Source organism: Homalodisca vitripennis, chromosome 2 (genome assembly GCF_021130785.1).
Source record: "Homalodisca vitripennis isolate AUS2020 chromosome 2, UT_GWSS_2.1, whole genome shotgun sequence".
NCBI classification, from domain to species: Eukaryota; Metazoa; Arthropoda; class Insecta; order Hemiptera; family Cicadellidae; genus Homalodisca; species Homalodisca vitripennis.
Genome location: NC_060208.1, coordinates 13,845,774 through 13,861,389, shown reverse-complemented (window position 1 = coordinate 13,861,389; position 15,616 = coordinate 13,845,774). Strand labels below are relative to the sequence as shown.

Sequence of the window (15,616 nt, the reverse complement as noted above, 5' to 3'; positions counted from 1 at the left end):
AGTTTGAAAATAAGAAGAAATCGGTGAATCTGGTGAATAGGGTGGGTGAGGAACCAATTCGAATCCCCAGTCGAGCACTTTTGCCATTGCGATAGCTGCTGTGTGGGCTGGAGCAGGAGTTGTGTCCTGGCGAAACATCACCTTCTTGCTTGCCAATCTTGGACGTTTTTCAATAAGTTATGAGGGCCCATTTATGGATCTGCCTTTTTCCAAATAATCTATCAGGATTATACCCTGGGAATCCTAAAAGACAGTGGCCCCCTTTCCAGGTGACAAAACATCCTTCGCCTTCTTTGATGTATTCTCACCAATCTTCGGAATTCCTTAAACCACTGTCGCTTTAGTAAACAGAAAATATGAAGAGTTGCTGTTTGAAATGCCTTTCACAAATACATAGGACATTTACACGTTATGAAAAGTGGTATTCTGATATCAGATACTTTCGTCTACTGAGTTTTGACGTAATTTTAAAGGTACATACAGTACTGTAAATAAGTAATACTAGAATGCATCCAAATGCATATGAGATGTTATCTAAATTGAGAATAATTAGTTAGCTATTACAGAAGCTAAGATCGAGGCACTCCCACTAAGTGTCGTTACAATGTCCGAAACCCATAGGATTACTGTTTAAAAATATAGTTGAAGGAATTCTCATTTGTGCACCTGATGAGACAATAAGAATACCTCTTCTCCTAGATTACACTATATTTTGTAGTCTATCTTAGTCTGATGTCGAAAAGATGTAACAAGTTCATTTGAGCATCTTTGTTACCGAATTTTTCTCATCTCTTCAGACGTACATGACTCCAGATTCCAAGAGTCAAGACTCCGGACGCTGCAGTGAGAGGAAGGTGAACTGGAGCTAAACTCAACGTTCATGTCAAGTTATTGTAACTCGCAGGATAGATTCATTAGTTACATCCCAATATCATCAGAGGAGTTGGGTCGAGATCACGCGACAGTGATCTGGTACTAAATACGGTTGTCAGGGGAAACGGGCGGGAAATTGAAACCTTGCAAGTACCACCGATCATAATAAAGGGAGTTATGTAACCGGTCGTTCTGTACCAGCGCTGGTAGCTGCTAGCGAGTATGCGACCTAATAACGTGTATCTTACATCAGTATAGCTACACTCACTGTACATCTGTTACCTGTTAGTTTACTTCAATCTTTTACATTGTGTTACATATTTCAAACTAAATATGGTACAGTATTAAATAATTGTGCATACTACCTGGCAAGAACGACGCCGGGGAAAAAATTGTGGGGGGGGGGGGGTTCAGACAACTAATATTTTTCCGGCAGAGAGTGAGACTCCATTTTGTTTGCTAAAACGTTCTTGACCAGTTTCTTTGTTGAGAACGAGCAGCAATACATCTCAGTGATACTGAATTATATAAATAATAATAATCGTTTACTAAAGAAGTAATTGAAGAAAATAAAAATTTGGGGGTGGCCGGTCCCCCTAGAACACCCTCGCTGGCTACGCCCTTGCTACCTGGCAAGGAGAAATTAGATCACATTATTCTTACAATGAACTAAAACATAAAACTGATATTTTCAAAAACAATACGAGTTAACAAAAGTTCATAAGGTGATTTATTCACTGGATTAAAACACTCAAACCACACCACGTATGCTGTCTCTTGCATGTTAGTAAAGAACACAAATTACTAAAAACTGTATATCTTTTATTGAGCATATTTAGATGAGTTTTTAAACATTATTGGAAATTCACTTCTTAGTGACAATTTTTTACTCAAAACTAATAATGTTGCGGATAACTTTAACGCTATTTCAAATCCAGAACAATTGTGACAAATTCAGAAGATATTTCAACTCAATAAAAAAACATTTAACTTTACAGAAAGTCTAAAATGGTTTATAGAGACAAGAGAACAGACTTTATTGAGTTGTTCTTTTGAAGAAAAGCAATTTAAAATATGTTCTTTATGATTTATTCGTTGATAGAAAGGATTTAATCGGGAGGAATTAAAACGATGAATTAAAACTACAAGAACTATGTCACAAGAATAAATTTATAAACCACTGAATAAACCACTTAAAGTTCGGGTACCGATTTATCGTCGGTTTAAAAGCAATATCCATCTTGTTGAATTTGGCGTTCATAGAAGTAACGTTAATAGTTTCTAAATGGCGGCGTTATAAATATGTTAAAAGAAAAGTTCCGCAAAAACCAATAAGAAAAAATATTGCCAAGATAAATAACAGATATATGGTAACAAAAAATTGGATACCTGTAATGTTATATACGAGTTGTAAATAACCGAATGAATGCGTCTCGATTACTGCTCTCATGCAATCCGATTAAGTGAATTCTTGACCGATTAATTGGTTATTGACTGTATGCTTTTGAATTAAAATATTACACATCGTTTTTATTTATGTATTTTTTATAATTTAGTACAGAATATCTTTAACGTAATTACGGCATAATTACTGCAAGTGTATGTCATTAAAATATGATAATAATAAATACTCTGCGGCGGACGTACATTACTGCTATACTGTTTGTCCTAACACCAATACATGGTAATGTTTTTATTTGTTTTTTTTTTTTTTTTTGTTTTTTTTTTTCAGTTTAATATAGCCTACTGTATGTATTTGTCTATAAACACTGTAATTCAAAGCAGACCCGCTTTCCGAAGTAATAATATTACAAGTATTCTAACATAAAACATATGGGAGACATTTGTACAATATAGCCTGTAGCTTTACAAAACATATATTCTCAGTGACATGTGAGGAGGATCTAATATACTTATAAAATAGAATAAAAAGTTTTGAAATGATTCAGTTAAAATAAAAAGATAGTTCACTTTACCATGAGTAATTGATTGTCAAACCCATAGAAAGTTGGTAAAATGACGTAAGGATACAATATAATTATAAAATACTATTAAGTTTTTAAATGATTCAGTTTTATGATAAAAAGATCACTTTGCCATTAGGAAATATTTGTCGAGCCCATAGCAAGTTGGTAAAATGACAGGTAAAGATATAATATAATTATAAAATACAATTAAAAAATGTTCAAATCATTCAGTTTAAAAATATAAAAGTTCACTTTGCCATGAGTAATTAATTGTCCGGTTTTATAATAAAAAAAATTTACCTCCTCAGTACAGTAAGATTATATTGTTACTAAATATAATTTAAGATAATTTATTACCCAAAGGACAATTTAGTTATTAATATATAAAAACATTTCACTCTGTCCACTCATTTTTCATGGTCAACTATAAAATGTGCATATACTCATATTTAAACTAATTTTATTTAGGGCTCAGGAATTTTAAAAATCCTGCTTATCGTGCGTACTAATTTTTGAGGAGTATACTCGTTTTTTTACCATTCGTAATTATTTGTCGAGCCCATAGAAAGTTGCTAAAGTGTAATAGGTAAAGATATAATATAATTATAAAATACATTAAAAAATGTTCAAATGATTCAGTTTTAAAATAATAAAAAAAGTTTCACTTTGACATGAGTAATTAACTGTCGAACCCATAGTAAGTTTGTATATTAGTACACCACAATGATATTTTCTGAAATTGTTTTTAATTTCATAAAGGTGTGGACTACTTATTTCATTTACCATATGCTCTTGATAATATAAATTTAATGAGGATGGATACAAACGATACTAGGTTTGTTCTAAAGGAGAAGTTCAGTACAGTAGGACCGCTAAATTAAACCTCTCTGTGGTACTTGGGTGTGCAATGGGGATTGTCTTTGCGAGGACGGCAATTTCCTGGTCACCCTTGCACTGTTAGACAGATATTTCTGAAAGACAATATTTCTGACGGACGATATTTCCGGTCCTGAGTGCCCTGGATGTACATGAACTGTGTTTGAGGTTGGTGACAGGGAAGTACTATCGATCAATACAGTAAGAACAATACTTACGTTTTCTCATTCAACCGCTCGCCAATATAATGAACGAATAATGAATAATGATAAACAATGATTTATTTCATCAAAATTACAAGTGCAAATTACAAATTACAAAAATGGAATTTACACCGCCAGTTTCAAATAGCGTGGTGGGGCTACAGAAATAAAAACACGAAAATAAAGTAAAGTTAGTCCAGCTTGTGATTGTCCTTTGATAAGAGCAGCACTTCACTCCATGCCGCCTGTGTTCCTCTGTTATCACAATACACTAACAGTATGTCAATCTTGTGATTGTCCTTTGATAAGAGCAGCACTTCACTCCGTGCCGTCTGTGTTCCTCTGTTATCACAATACACTAAGAGTATGTCAATCTTGTGATTGTCCATTGATAAGAGCAGCACTTCACTCCGTGCCGTACGTGTTCATCTGTTATCACAATACACTAAGAGTATGTCAATCTTGTGATTGTCCTTTGATAAGAGCAGCACTTCACTCCGTGCCGTCTGTGTTTCCTCTCTGTTATCACAATACACTAACAGTATGTCAATCTTGTGATTTTCCTTTGATAAGAGCAGCACTTCACTCCGTGCCGCCTGTGGTCCTCTGTTATCACAATACACTAACAGTATGTCAATCTTGTGATTGTCCTTTGATAAGAGCAGCACTTCACTCCGTGCCGTCTGTGTTCCTCTGTTATCACAATACACTAACAGTATGTCAATCTTGTGATTGTCCATTGATAAGAGCAGCACTTCACTCCGTGCCGTCTGTGTTCCTCTGTTATCACAATACACTAACAGTATGTCAATGTAATCTTGTGATTGTCCTTTTGATAAGAGCAGCACTTCACTCCGTGCCGTCTGTGTTCCTCTGTTATCACAATACACTAACAGTATGTCAATCTTGTGATTGTCCTTTGATAAGAGCAGCACTTCACTCCGTGCCGTCTGTGTTCCTCTGTTATCACAATACACTAACAGTATGTCAATCTTGTGATTGTCCATTGATAAGAGCAGCACTTCACTCCGTGCCGTCTGTGTTCCTCTGTTATCACAATACACTAACAGTATGTCAATCTTGTGATTGTCTTTTGACAAGAGCAGGCAATTATCACTTAAAACAAAATTTCTAAATAAACTACCTAATTTGGGGTTTTAGTCTATTTTATAACCATAAGTACGAGTACAAAAGTTTTCGAAAATAACTTAAACCATCACTTATCTAAATTACCATATTTACATTTGGTTTTATATACTACTATATTTTTACATTAGTACATTGATTAAAAACTTTAAAGTCACTATAGCCTTTAATAGTGCTTTAAGATTCTTTAATTAGGACATAATTTGATATTATATGGTAAACTATTAAAATATTTTCGACCTACATAAACAAAGATTTTGTGAACAGTAACTTTGTTTGCTAGTACAGGGGCAATACATAACTAATTCATTATGTACCATGCACACCACTGACAAATATCATCTAATTATTAAATGTATTGTGTTCGTAAAATTAAGTTCATTTTTCAGAAATATTCAAACGAATATAAAGATTGGAATAGAATATTTTAGTGTCCATTGATACATTACAATATTTCGAACATACTCATAATTTATAACAAGGCCCGTACTCAGACCGGTTTTTCGGACAATTTTACTGGGGCCCTTGGCCCCACAATTCGGGCTGAGCCTCACCACACGTCTCTCCGAATGGATTGGCGCGGTGGCGGGACATGAAGGGGCTCTGCCGAATATCTATCCCGGGGCCCGCCAAGCCTGAGTACGGCCCTGCGTATAGATTGCGTATAATAATACTAATTCTTAAACTACTGTTAACACAACTATTACACTTATGAACATCAATTTAAATATTCTGGTAAGTTATAAATGTTCCCATTTATTTATAAGAAAAGATTCGAATATGGATTTGAAAGAACGGTTGTCAGTGCAGTTCTTGATGGATTCTGACAAGAAATTAAATATTGTTTTGTCCAAAATAGAGTGATGGTTATTGAAAGAGCTTTAGTCTTCGTTTAGGAATTATGCAACTGTCTTTGTTTATTGTATTGTACTGATGGAAATATTGAGGCCTTTTTTATTGAACGCAAAAATAGAAATAGATTTCTCAAAAAGCGACATCCATAAGATATATATTAATAGCATATGCATTAGTTACTGTTATGTCGAGGGACATTTATTTGGATGATTAAGAGATTTATGACCCTGTTGGCTTAGGTTATCGCAGTAATCGACTAGGTCAACTGCGTTTCATAATACTGCATCATGAAGCTTTCTTTATATGGCGGGCCTGTGTATTGCCCAGATTTCTGCAATTATAGAGAAGAGGATGCTTTTGGTTACAGATGAAACTCGCATGCACTATAACTTCTTTTATACCCCTTTGACTGTTCCCCCGACATAAATAAACAGAATTATTAATTTACCCGATGGTCCTTCGACTAAATACAACACCGCTCTTTCATCGGGACCGCCTAGTGTCATCTAGATCAAGACATTGACATTCTCTTTAGTATCCCACTGTAGCCTGTGCTGGTGTGATATGTCATTGTGATTCACGCACTCCTGAATTGCGCTCGGGACTTTCATCCTGTGCAGTGACAAAGCCTGGACTTCAAGCAGCTTTTAGGAATGTTTGAACTCTTTTCTTTCCCTTCTTTTCTTCTTTCTGTTCTTTATTTTTTTTATTAATACCGCCCCCACCTGACGAAGGGGATAGATTCTAATCCTCGAAACGTTGTGTTTTACCTTTTGTAACATATAAGGATGGTAAATGTCCGAAATCCTTTCTAACCTTTCCATCGTCAATAACAAACTATAAACAAATAAATAAATTGTTATGTATACCCCAATAAAATGGACGTTGGAAAATATAACAGAAACATGTTTGTCACACTCAGTAGCTTTTGGGTACCATGTTTAAACCATTGCCTTTCCCTTCTTTCCTTTTTTCTGATAATTATATTTGTACGTATTAATACCTCCCCAACCAAACTTCGTGTTTTACTTGTGTAACATATAACGATGGTAAATGTCCGTAATCCTGTTATCCTTTCATACTTTTCGTCGTCAGCAACAATCATTAAACAAAGAAATAAACTGTGTTGTTGTGTATACCCCAATAAAATTTACGTTAAAAATATAAAACAAACATGATTGTAAAACTCGGTAGATTTTGGTATGTTTGAACCCTTTTCTTTCCCTTCGTCTCATCTTTTTTTGTTATTTTTGTATGTATATATTCTGTATGTATTAATACCTCCCCCACCTGATGAAGAGAATAATTCCAATCCTCGAAACGTTGTGTTTGATCTTTTGTAACACATAACAATGGTATTATTAGCCTATGTATACCCCAAAAAAGGGAAGTTGAAAATATAAGAGAAAATGATTGCCACACTCAGAAGAAAGTGTAAAACTCACACTTGTGCGTCTGACTGCAGCAGAGATACATAAACGTGAAGACAGCTCGGAAAGTGAAGCGCGGTTTCAGATTTCCCAAGATGTCGTGCGGGTCCCAGAGTAACAAGCATTAGGCCTGCGACCGCCACGTCACATTACGCTAATGTGTTCAAGTCGGGGTCGGGAGGAAAACGTCGGGATTAATAATTTTAAAAGGGTTTCTCCGCGTCCGAGGAAAACATTTCCGCCTCTATATTCAGCGAATGGAAATTCTTCATAACTGACTACGACACGGCTTGTGATGAATTACTGACCTACCCCGCGCTGTTGACACGATGACTTGATTTCGCACCTGACTAAATATAATTAATATCGAACTCAGTTGCACACACATATTTGAACAGTTATGCACTCATATGACATCTGTATTCCACAAATAATTCAATTAGTTTTTATTTCATTTGTAGAAAAAAAATCGCGGTAATTTCTGTTCTCATACAATATAGTCTAGTAGTGAAGTTCGTTTTTATGAAATAAAGTAAGTTTTTGAGGTTATGACAAAGCTTTCTTAATATGTGGAAGCAAATCTGAATAAAATTTTTAAGATACTATAATTCTATGTGTTTGTAAGTATAATGCTGGTAAATACGTTTAAAATAAAACAAATACTATAAAAATTACATTTTTATGTTGATTAAGAAATAAATACAAATCTTAATTTACGTTCTACTCAAGGCGTAAAGACTTGAAGGGAGTAAAGTTACTTTGTGGTCGAGTATTTCGTGAATCCGTACAAATCAACTGAGTACAAAATAATTCTATGGGTGAGCTATTTCAGAATGATACCCCTTTTAGGAACCGAAACAAGGAAAATAAAGATTAAAAGTTATGAAAGTAGATTTTAATTTGGTCAACACGACTAATGACTTCTTAAAATAGCTTTGGTTTGTTATTGGACATAAAAATATTCTTCAATTACGACGTGAAAATTTTGATGATTCAACTTTTACTTTCTAAATGTATAGTACATTGGACTTTAGAACATTTAACAACCAGTTATACAATGAAGGAAGTCTTGATATTATTTTCAAGTTCTTGTAAAGAAGGCAATTCCATTTATTGTCAAACAAACAGACTGCAGTCTGAGTTAAACGTGGCAAGTTTTAATATTGTGTTTTAGTGAAATATATGGTTTGGTAAATTACAAAAAGCATAGAGACCTAATTTAATATGCCAGTACATGAGGATAATACTCGGCCGCTAACTTACAATCTACGATTAAATTAAATTGAATATGGCATTATAAGCCATGAAAAGAAATTATGTAATAAATAACTGCACAAAATCGTATTTTAAAAGGGAATAACAAAATGTAATTCTACAAAATGTAAATTTTATTATACGATACTTTACATTTAAAATGCTAAGAGATGTTGGTCTATATCCGAGGTCAGTTTAAGATATTTCCAAGTAGAATAACAGTATATAACACTGTACGGTATGTAGATTAATATGTTGAAACAATTATTGTGATAAACATACCCGTAGCTAGAGAATCCAAGCTATGATGACGGTTCATTCAACGTTATAACCTCTAAACGTTTGCATATTTTCGTGCAGATCAAAGATTACAAACTAATCATTCTCCTTCAATATCACATTATTTCTCAGTAGGTTCGTACATAGTTACAATAGTTCATTACGAAGTACCAAAACATTGCACAATAATTACATTACGTAACGAGACATAACAAAGTAATACGTGTATTTTGTTACAGTCAACAAGAGCACAAAACAGAAGATAACCTACAAAAGTGTTTATAGGACGCTGACTCTCTAATCGCGCGATAACCGTAGAGAAACTCGGCACAAACGAAAGAACACCTGTCTGGCGCTAAAAACTTAGACCTACTTAGTACTTGACTGTCAATTCATGCACTTCTCCTAGACTGGCTACAAATAGCTGCTTAGACCACAAACCGAGCATAGTTTTCACTTCTGTTTGCTTTTTGGAAATCTTCAAGGACACGTGGAAACTCAGAAAGGACCGGGGCCAAAAAGAAACTGTTGGGTATCTTTACGAGATTTCCAACCTGAGAAGATAATTTAGAGCTAAGTGATGTTACAGGACCTACCTGTATTTCTGGAGAAGGCAACTCCAGAGATGCCTAAGGTCAGAGCTGCCACCAGGATCCATTCCTGTCCAGCCATCTTCCTCCAGGACCTTCCACAAGAAACTTGACACACACACAACTAGTACATGACACTGCACATTACAACGCGAGTTGGAACATCATAGAGTTGGAAATACGGTCGTCAGGGATTCCGTTATCTTTTCCAGAGAAAGCGGCACAAGGTACGTCAGCAAGGAAGGTTCGACGCGCACTGGCGGACCACTTCCGCCCCTCCCTGTACACCTCCTGCGCTCCCCATCCCTTCTCCCCTCCACCTCGACACTCAACAGGTTTGCAGGTCGACCGTCCTTCCTTCCACGTTGGCGCTCTTCGGGCTCGCTTCGCTCTCTCACTCTGTCCACTGCCTCACCGACCTCAACACCGTCTCTGGATCATAATACCTGCACTTGCCATCAATTCTTTCGATTATCGGAGTACTCACAAAGTCGACTTTTTTAACGTTTGAGAAGATTGTGCAGGTATTGGAAAGACGGAATACACTAAAATACTAATTTAATAAAGCCATTGAATTGCGCAATATTGGTAGTTACGACTGTATTATAGATTTACAAGAAGTGTTGAACTGGTCTGAGCTAGATACTATTTCGATTACCAGGGTGGCGGAAAGGCTATTATTTATGATCCATATTCTCCTGAACCAAATCGTTGACACATTGAAAAATACCTATGTAACCTAACAAGGAATATTTGGAAATCACGTGGTTAAAATATTACACAAACAGAATACATTATACGTTACTTGTCATTCATTTATTATAGTTGTGACTCTTAGAATCATTTTAAATATGATTATAGTAAAAATTTATGGTAGGACAATTAACTAATGTTATCGGTACACGTTAAGTTTTTAGACAATTACCCAAATCATGCAGACAACAGCTAAAACAGTTCATTCCTGCCCTCCCTTCCATTCAAATATAATGTTATATCATAAGAACCTATCATTACTACTATTTAAATGTAAGGTAAGGCCTAATAATACATAGACCCAGGGCCGTATATAACAGGGGGGAGTTCAGGGAGCTCCCCCCTACTGAAATGTTTAAAGACAAACATTAAAATTGCAGTTTTATAATTTAATTAAGCTAGAAGGCATTTATGGGTCTTAAAGCTCAACAATTTCCCGGGGAATATTTCTGAGCCCCCTATTTTTAAGGATATACAGTATTATACTTGAAGGAAACAGGATTTTTCCAGATGTTTACCATCGTTCAGTGAAACAAGAAATCAGTAACACTACGTTTCGAGATCTGCAATCTGATCTCTTCTTCAGGTAAAGAACTAACCTAATACATAATTACAAACTAGGTTAAAATAAACAAATCATACCAAAGCGTTGTGGCACGCCTAAGTCAGGAATCACAACCACCATGTTGTTTGTCAACTTCACTAACTCTAAAAACATGCACTTAATAAAAAACTATAGCTACACAACACTAATAATTAAAACTGAACTACAGAATACAGGTCAACTATACGTCAGCATTCGTCTACCAACAACCTACGACTGATCATTATACTTAACAGACGTACATCGTCAAAAATAACCTTCAAACAAAGAATATTATACTTCCCAGTGTCAGCCCCCCTCCCCGCAAAATAATTTTATATATACGCCACTGCATAGCCCCTGTGACTATATACTGTCGTGATATAGTTTCAGGACAGCATACGGGGAGATTACAGAGAGTTTAATTAAAACAGTTTATCTTATATATATAAAAATCTTGAGTCACGATGTATGTTGCCAATAAACTCCAAAACGACTGAACCAATTTCAATCAAATTTCACATGTATCCGTAATTTAGTCTAACTTAGAAGATAGGATAGTTATTATCTGAATTATTCGTTTATGTCGTGAATATAAACGAATAAAATGAAGAAAAGTTTTCAAAGCGCCTGCACATTATAACCTGCAATTACGAGATAGATACGTATATTAAACAGTGAAACACTATTTGAAGGCGCTAAGTTATGATGTATAATTGTCTAAAGTAAATTTTTGGTTGAACTTAAAGGTTGAGTGGTAGACCACTTTGTAATAAAATACATTATGCATGTACAATACATTTTTGACATATTTTCGTGATCGTGACATCAAGGTAAAATCTACATCGGGGTTGGAAATATAATTTACTTCAACCAGAAATGCTCATACGCGGGCAAAACTTACGAAAAGCGTGCGAAGCCGCGGGAAACAGCTAGTATATATATATATATATATATATATATAAACTGACATTGACAATGTCTGTAAAATGAAAGTAGTTCTCCGTATAGTGATGTATTATTACATTATATGTGGGAAACTGAAAAATATTCTTACAGTTTAATCTATCCAATGTTTTGTCTATCGTATTAAAATTTCTTGAGGCCAAATTGTTAAATGATGTTTACAGATACGGATTTGCAATACTTGTCTTAAAACGTGAAGAGTTTGGAGAACTTCCTAGAAAGTAGAATGTTTTATAAGGGATTACTGTCGTTACAACAGCTAATGTATCGATTGTTAATAATAACGCGTATATTGTTGGGGCTATTCCGAAGATTCGATACAACGGAAAATAGAAATAAAGATACTTTATAAACTCACAAAGTATGGCAAGGAGTGTGTTTACTAAGTTGCGAAACCAATCCTAGTTGCAGATTTAATAAGCACGCAACTAAAATAATGAAGTAAAAGACGTACCCACTGTTCCCAGATCGACCGTATCTCTGCTTGCATTTGTCCCAGAAAAGTCAATTACAAACTGGTGAAAGTTAAAATTGTTTCTTTCAACGAGTAAATCATAGCATTAAACTCAAAGTATTAATTTGCATTGGTAGTAGATTTGTGTGTCAACCACTAGAACTAAAATGTGTTCAAAATTATATTTTTGTGAAAAATTCTACGGCAAAAATTTAAATTTTAATTGTATTTAGTAAATTTAAGAATATTCAAAGTAATTGGTGCGATCTTGTTTACGCACTGAGATCATAAAGCAAATGACGTCATGTGTCAACTTTACCTTTTATAGTGTACTTTACATCAAAATTGATGTAATGAAACCCCCTTTTAGTTACATGCCAACTTTTGTATAGTATAGAGACAATTTAAAATTTTACATGAAACCTAAATAGCAGGCAGTGTCCATTGTTAACAAAGAAAAAAATGTACAGGGTCTTTTTTTCTGTGAGCTTCAATTTTGATCTTAGAACTATAAATCTGATAGAACAAATTACATGGGGACAGTTTCCCTGGTTTTGTAAGCACTTAAAAATATGTCTTTGAAACTTTAAAACTTCATCTATTGTCCAATATGGCGGTCAACTTTGTTTTTTCTTATGGGACACATTTCTTTATTATAATTTCCGATCGAAAAAATAATTTTAAGACTTCTTTATTCTTGGAACTTTATAAGATACTTCCCTTAATAACGTAAATATGAGAACTCAGAGTGTTGAGATTCTTGATGGAATTTAACACTAAAAAATTGTCTTATTACAAAAGTAGCAATTTTATTTATTTTTAACTCCAAAACTAACATTTGGAAATTTTTCATAGTAAATGGGTATTAAAACATTTCTTTTGCAAATGGAATCGTTAAGTAGGCTACTTGTACAGCTTTAAAGTAAATATAAAGAGAAAAGCTTAATATTATCATTGAATTGCGAAAAGCGTAATTTTATATTCATACACTTACGACGGTCGATAACGATCTTATCACGGAAAATCCCTTTTCACTTTTTCACAATTATAACATATCATAAAAACAAAGAAAATTTCCAAACTGAGTTGTCGGATTTGCATTGTAGAGTATCTCAATGGGTAGAGTATTTAATAAGGTTTTTTCTCAATGCTAACCTCTTTAAGGAATCTAAACATTTTGAGCTGACATATTTGCTTTATTTAAAAGAAATAAAAAGTGTAAAAATAAAAAAATCTAAAAATTACTTTTTATATCGAAAATAATAATAAAAATATAGGATTACCCATAGTAAAAGTTTTTTAAAGTTTTAAATACGTAGATATTTTTAAATGTCTCTAAAAACAAAAATGTTTACACGCTTAAAGTCTGTCAGATGTATTTATTCCAAGGTAATAATGGTGGCCCATTTAATAAAAACAAGCTGTAAATTACACCATTTGTAACATAACATTCATTTTCAGCTTAAGTTAAAGTTAGAAACACATCAGTCGTTGTAATATTGTTTACTAAGAGAATATGGCGGTTTTCAGTGAGCGTAATTACCATTTTGGTAGAAGGTGGGGTGGGGAGGGAGTAATAATTAGTTCATCATTAATATCGACCAGAGTAAAAATATTATCAACGTTTAAGCCCGAGGTTTCAGTAGCCTAAGTTGGCATAACTGGAGTAGTATTGAAGCTACTGTGACGAAAACATAATATCTATATAAAATGAGAGTATTTTGATAATTAATGGGAAATTTCCTTGTTTATGAATTGGAGAGGAAAATACTAAATAAGAATTTGCCATCGGTTAAATATTAAAAGAGGAAGACCAAAAGAAATTCCACGAAGTATTTCCACAGGAACCAAGAAATTGCTCCCTAACAATTTGCTATGAAAACTCACGGACTAAACAATTAATAAAATATTTTTGATTTGAACTTTGTTTACTTATCTATATACAATTTTAGATATCTTCATACATATTAGGCTGGGAAATGTCAGTATACGTACACGAACTGAAGAAACAGCCTATTAATATATTTTTAATTTATTATTTTCCATTACACACAATAAAACACGAAAATAAAATAAATAGGAATACTTAGGAAACTTTTAATTATAAATTATAAATTTGTTAAATAATACAATTTTAACAACAAATCAGTAAGAGTGATGGTAATAATAATGTGTTTGTTTTATAAATAATAAACATGAGGATTTAGTTAAACATTAAAAACATTTAACGAAATTATTTAGAAAAGTAAATAACCCTGAACTTTAGTGTTGTCTCTAGCAGCAATTATGTACGGATGCACGGAAAAACGTTTTTTAAAATTCATCATTGACTACTAAAACGGGTATTTCTTCCAACATTCATTACATTTTCTCACCTGCTTTATGTATGTAAGAGAAAGTACAATAGGAGCTAACATTGTGTACTAAGTCACACGTCCCCAGATGACAAAGTTATCTATCTGTAACGGAGACGGCAGCGCCAGTTTACAAACCGCTTTGCGAACATTACTCTTATCAGCTTATCAATGGTTAAACGGACTACTTGCTCCACTGTTGTGTGGTTGATTGCTACAATCATACAGCCTGAGCTTATTTTGTGTTGAAGATTCTGGTGGTTGTTAAATGTTGTCTAGTTCATCTGAGTATTATCTTATTACAGTATGTATGTCAGAGAAAGTACAATAGGACCTAACATTGTGTACTAAGTCACACGTCCCGAGATGACAAAGTTATCTATCTGTAAAGGTTGGGACACACATAACCGCACCGTGGACCGACACGTGAGTCGGCCGAGTATCGGTGCGGGCTCGGCTCGGTTACCGTGAGGCCACACATTTCCGTATGCAGTCCGAGCGCAACAATCTCACTGTTTGTACTAGAGCATGTTTCTTTTGGAATTCGAAGTGACATATTAAATTAAAAAAATATTCGGAAGATATTGCTTGAGATTATTGTTAATTTCATTGCTGTTATTTTTTATTAATCGCTTGTGGTGAATGAAATATTGCAATGCTACAGTAAAGCTTTGTATAATCAGCTAGTATGTAAAATTTGTAAAATATCTTTATCTTGGTTATATTTTTTATCCCTATAATTCTTGTTCATTGTGTTTCATTGCAGTGAATTTTGGTCTCAAATACACTATAAACAGTATATTGGTGTTTTTTTGTATTAAACCCAAAAGCTATAGAGTTTGCCATGTTGCAAGCCCGTTTATAATAATTTGTAAAAAACATAGTAAATATTTGTAAAATATATACTGGAGAACATACAAAAAACAGATTTTACCAAATGCTTTTCTTTTATAGCTCCGAGGGACAACTAATTTATTGCCAGAATTAGTCAAAAATAGTAGAAACATAAATATATTTTCTAAAAAAATTAGAG

At 34.0% G+C, this 15,616-nt stretch overlaps 1 protein-coding gene across 1 annotated transcript in view; it reads right to left on the bottom strand.

The window, feature by feature from the left end:
* LOC124353579 (low-density lipoprotein receptor-related protein 2) overlaps positions 1 to 9,741 on the bottom strand; it is a 509,397-nt gene extending 499,656 nt beyond the window's left edge. Inside the window, exon 1 of the mRNA XM_046803481.1 lies at positions 9,480 to 9,741. The gene's annotated coding sequence lies outside the window, so the exon portion shown is untranslated. The remainder of the gene's footprint in view (positions 1 to 9,479) is intronic.
* Positions 9,742 to 15,616: the final 5,875 nt, after the last annotated feature.